The sequence below is a fragment of the Choloepus didactylus genome, chromosome 8, assembly GCF_015220235.1.
Source record: "Choloepus didactylus isolate mChoDid1 chromosome 8, mChoDid1.pri, whole genome shotgun sequence".
NCBI lineage: Eukaryota > Metazoa > Chordata > Mammalia > Pilosa > Megalonychidae > Choloepus > Choloepus didactylus.
The window spans coordinates 32,064,498-32,070,497 of NC_051314.1; positions in this window are offsets into that span (position 1 = coordinate 32,064,498).

The following is a 6,000-nucleotide window of genomic DNA, read 5'->3' on the forward strand; positions in this document are numbered from 1 at the left end:
TTTAGCATGCACAGTTCACTCAAATACAACTGTGGGGAAGTAATTCAGGATGCAGGATTGAATGGGAATATGGAGAAACCCAGGATTTACTGAACATCAGTTGTGTGCCAGGCAATGCCTAGGTAATTTTCATGGATGGTCTCATTTAATTCTCACAACTCTGTGTCAAAGGCATAATTGCCACCATTTTATATATGAAGAAGCCAAATGTTCAGAAAAGTTAAGATGCAGGACCAACATCACCAGGCCCTGACACTTTGAACATCCTTGATCATTCCCCTTTATTCTGCTGTCACCTAATGATAAACTGAAACCTGGTGCCCCACTATCTGCATGGTGCCACTGCTCTCTCCTTCCCTTGCCCACCTGGCCCCAAGACACACATCTCTTTGGAGTTTAGAAGGGCAGTACCAGTTTCATCTTATTTGGTCTCAAGGATCAGCATGTGACCTATAAAACAGAAAGTTCCTCTCAAAAGGTAAAGATTGGAAAGCTTCCTAACCTGCTTGGGTAGCTGATGGGAAGGTCTCAGTGTGCCAAATTGCATCAGCAAATAGGGCCAGAGTGTGTTGTTTGCTTCAATTTTATTCTGGCCATCAGTTCATTCTGCACCTTGGGGTAAGTTAACAAGAGAACAAGACAGACCTATGGCCCCAAACCAGCTTGAGAAAATTGAGGAGAAGGAGAAAAGAACATAGAAGTTTCCATTTAAAGAGTCCTATCCATGACCTTCTATCTTTTTCAAATTAGTATTAATGGTTTCTAATTTGAAAATTATCAAGTTGACAGCCTAGGTTCAAGAGGAAAGCTGTATCACACACCTATTTCAAGAGCCTTTGCATGCTTGTGGAAATATTTTTTTGTTTATATGCCTAGGCTTATTACTTGTTAAATGCAAACCTAGTCCATATGGTCACGCTTTTTAACGGCTTCCCTATTTTTTCCTCACTTTTCAACATGAATTAAAAACTTTCCTATGTAAGATACTCTTAGCATCACCCTGGTTTCCAAAGAGACTGTTTCAAGAGAGAAATTTCCTAAATATTCAGGCCATTTCTTAGTGCCCCATTTTGATCATCTGAAGAGTAGACAGAATAATAGCACTATATTGAAAAGTCTGGCCATTTTTCAGTCACCTTGTCTGTAAAATGAGGAGGTCTGTCCATATTATCTGTCTGGACATCTCTCTAGATTTTAACTTCAATAATGCAATGATAAAAATAGAATGAAAAAATTAAAACCTGTGACAACGCTCTCCTCATTTTGTTCAAGGGATCATTTGCCAGTGTCCACTCAAAAGGAGGCAGCAGTCATGTCAAATGTCTAATATAAGGCTGTCTAAATCTGCCTTGGAGGAGTAAAGGATTTCCCATCTTACTGATTGGAAAGGTGAAAGACAGATTCATAAATCCTGCTCACATCATGACAATCCTATGTAGGGTAAAAACCATTACAAATGCCAGTTCCTCTCAGATTGTTCAAGAAAAAAGCAAACAAACAATCAAAAAAGATCAACATTTCCATTAAAATAGCCAGGCTGGAGCACATTGTTTGCTTTTGGAAAGAGATGGGGTTGGTGAAAGGGAAAAGGTAAGGAATATTAGCCAGGCTCTTATGAATCCACTTTGGTCATATTATATTTAAGCAGAAATATTCTGATCTCAAAATCCTCAAGAATACTGTGTGGTAAAGTTTCACTCTGCATTGTCCAGAAGTATTGGTCATTCATTCATTCATTCATTCAGAATCTTCCAGCAATTATTTGTAGAGTGATTGCTGTGTTCCAGGCACTATGTTAGGCACTTAGGATAAAGTGATAAACAAGACAGACAAGAATCCTAGTCTCTTAATTCTGGTGGGGAGAGGCATAAAATTTTCAAGGAAGAACCTGATGCTGAAAAGAGGCCAGTCATGCCCACAATCCAGACAGAGAGCCAAGCCCGATGCAGGAAGGAGATGCTGCATCCAGAGAACAGGAAGAAGGCAAAGTGCCTGAGGCAGACTGAGGAGGTGGGGGTGGGGAGGGGGGAGTGGAATAGAAAGAGCCAGAAAAGGTAGGCAGGGGCCAGATCACACAGGCCTTAGGACTTTATTGAGCACTTACCACTATGCAAGGTACTTTTCAAGGAACATAGAATTTTATGCTGCTTCTATCAATTTTCAAAGTCAATAAATCAATGTATTGTGATCAACATTGTTTAATGACAGAATAAATTAGAATAGAAAATAGGATATATTGCACATGGAACGGATGAGCGGTATCGGCATTTTAGACCATCTAATTCTTTGTTGAGGGGGGCTGTCCTGCACATAGTGGGATGTATAACAGTATCCCTGGCCTCTATCCATTAGATGCCAGTAGCACACCCCTCCTCCCCATCTGGGACAATCAAAAACGTCTGCAGACATTGCCAGGTTGAGAACCACTATACTAGTTGCAAAATGTTCCTGACAACGAACGTGGTCTCAAAATTTTGCAAGACACCAAATTATAGGATGAGTTTACATTCTCTCATGCCCCTTCACCCTGATTCCTTACTCTGCACCTCTCTATTTTTTCTCTCTAGAAGTTGCTTCTCCACGTCCAACTGTTCCTCTCCTTCCATCTCCACCCACCTTATTTTCTCTACCTCTATTCTTTCCCTCTCCCCCCACCTAAAAAATAAAATAAAATAAAATAAAAAGCGAGACTAAAGCAACTCTCTAAACAGCATTTTGGAACTCTGTGGTTGTTTTTGGAGACATGGTCCCATGGGAGCAAGTGGCAGCACCTTGCTGAGCCAGTTGGGCACCACTCAACAGGCTGCGCTCGTTAAATGCACCCCCAAGAGAGTTAGCGCACGCTTTTGGATTCAGGACTTCGCCCTGCCGCCCCTCCCCGCCCCAGCTCCCCAGCCCCCACGGCCCCCGGCCTTTCTTTATGTATTCTGTGTGTATATTCCAAAACTAGAGGTTGTGGAAAGAAACCTCTGCTGGCAGAGCGTTTGGAGGGGGAGAAGTGAGTGCAGAAATCCAGGAGAGGTTTTTAAATATACGCTAGACAAAAGAGCGCTAGAGACAGCGGTGGGGAGCGGGGATGACCGAGCAGGTCTTTCCAGCTCTGATTTCTTTGCTTCGCCCTGATCCGTGATGCCTCTCTGCTCCCTGCTGGGTGCATCTGCTGTCTGTCTCACACTCACGCCCCCTCCCCCTGCGGAGGACGATCCTGGTTACTGACTTGGCTCCCCTAGGAGGCTGCCAGTTCCCCCTGCTGTGTTCATCCACCATGACTTTCTCTCTCCTCCTGCTGTGCATGTGTCCACCATCACTCTTTATATGAGTCCTCATCCTGGCTCCTTTTATATTAGCTAGATCTTTTTTTGTTTGTTTGTTCCCCTCACAGCCTCAATGCACTCTCTCAGTTTTCCTATTTCCCTGCCTTCCTTCCCACAGTCCTTAGGATTTTCTTATCTTTTCTCCCTGGATCAAAGCTTGCTTCTCATTCTTCCTTCATTCCCATAAACATACACAAAAAACATAGACACAAATACTTTCCCACCCTAAATATCCTATAAACATGCTAGTGGAAAATGGACTGAAATGCATGGCTCTTCTTCCAAGAGCTCTTTAACAATGCAACTCAGTTCAAACTGGCTTGCTTGCTATTTGCTTGCTGGCTTGTCTCTATCAGAGCATGGATTTCTAAAGAGGATGCAGGTCACACCTCTTCAGTCGGGGATGCTCAGGGTAGCCAATCAATACTTTTAAAAGGAACTATCACCAGCAACCCAGGCAGCACAGGCACTGAAGGCGCTCCAGCTAAACTCCTGAACACTTGTACACACTGAGTTTTCCTTCTCTTTTCCCAGTGCTCCAACAAAAGCACCATTAAGCAGATTTCATTGTATCTCTCTTGCTCATTTGCCTGTGGGAGAATGAAAAGTCCTTCAAATGGGCTATCCTTATAGCCATTGTAGTTCTACATCTGTCAGCTGGAGCCCACAAGACAACAATAAAACCGCAGTGTATTGGTATAGACTTTTCAGAACATTTGTACCCGTTATTCCCTCAGCACCTTATAACAAGACCTGGAGGAAGGAAGAGAAGGAGGAAGGAAAGAACGAAATCAACTTTCAATGACTAACTACTGCAAGCTAGGCATCCTTTGGAGATTTTATGTACATGATTGCATTTAATTTTCACGCAGCCCTATGGAGATGCTATGATGATGCACACTCATAAAGATGAAGAAATCAGAACTCAAGGAGGTTAAATAACTTACCCAGTTGTTGCTTGGTAGAGTCAAGTTCATTCATTCATCCATTCAACAATTATGGATTGAACATCTACTGTGAGCCAGGCACCTATTTCAGGCTCTGAAACTGTCCCAGTCTAAATCCTATGGGCTCTCCATGCTAAGGGCCTGCTTCTCTCCGGAGGTGATCCCATTTAGAGCAAAAGGTTGGTTACAAATTCACACAACTTGCATCATCAGCAATAGCAAGAGAAAAGAATACTAAGCACACCCACATTAGTGTCAAAAGAACCCAGTCACATAATGGCATAAAGAGAATAAAGAAGAATGTGCTGTGGTTATCAAGAATTCTATTAGAAATCCCTGGTTTGAATTTTCTGCCTTCTGTGCCAGGTAAAGCCACCTCACAAAAGAATAAGTTTCTAGTCTCCTGTCAAATAAGCTTATCCGAGCAGAGACTCCTTACAACAATGACCTGGGTTCAGAGTCTGAGTACAAAACTGATTGCCTGGCTGCGGTGGTGAGCAGGAGGCTCCTCTCAGGCACATGCTCCTAGGAAGCCATCTTGGCCTGGATTGCCCCCGCAGGACTGGACTGTGTGCTATCTGTAATCACCTTTCCTGCTAGAGCACGAACAGCCTTCATCTGTGCCTTTCATGTTCCAGTGTCAATGTCTTTCCTTTCTAGCCTGCAAAACAAAAGACTGAAATGGTTGTCTTTCTATTATGGGGAAGGAAATGTCCCTTAAGCTGGGAGGAGAGAGGTGAGCACTGTGCTCCACATTCAGTTCTCCTGAAACTCTGAGGCCACCCTCGTGTGTGTCTTCCCACTGGGTCCTCAGAAACAAGCTCTGTCAAAGGGAGTCAACAGCATTTGGATCCTATAAAGAAGCTACTTATAACTGCTAATGTGGAGCGAGATAATGAAGGGAGGCCAGGAAGTGCCCAGAAAAGTGATAATGGGCCCCTCTCAGTCTCTAGTCAATAAAGCACTTGGCCCAAATAACTCCCCCATTTCCCCACAACTGTTGGAAACAGGGTTAGTCCCAGGAATGGGAAATATTTGAGAATAATGTCTAAGAACCTGTGTTCCAGCCCATGCTCATGTCAACCTGCCATCACCTCACCTTACCCTAAATCGAACCCAATCACAGGCCACTATCTCACAGCCCCTATGCTCCTATGTTCCGGTTTCTGTGGCCTTTTTACAGCCATCCCTATATGCAGCAAAGTATATTCTTTCCTCTCACATTTAATTTAAAAGGCAAAGGTGGCTGTCTTTAAAATCATACCACAAACACTCACCTGAGCTTTTTTGAGAGTCGGATATTTATGTCTTCCCTTTCTAACCTAGCCCAAGAATGTGGCAGTTTTCCTTTATTGTGAGAAAAAAAGAGTTTCCTAGCTCAGGATAAGTGAGTTAAACACAGAACAGTGATATCGTCTTTGGAGAGTACTGGGGGGACAGACTTGCACACTATAAGCAATCTTATTTTTTCAATTTCATGGAACTGAAATGAAAATCTTTTTTTTTTTAAGAGCAAAACCCAAATACAGTGACTCAGGGTTGGGGAGTGAATAAGCCAGTCATTTTAGCATGAACACGTGGAGTCAACTCTCTGTTAATAAAGATGAAAACATGAGTAACGGACTGAGCAGTCATCTGCCTTCCTGATGCCCCTTCAATGCATCCTGGGAGCAGGTTTGCCATATTAATGAATCAGGATTGTTGTCATAATTTCTAATTTCAGTCATGTCTAAAGGCGT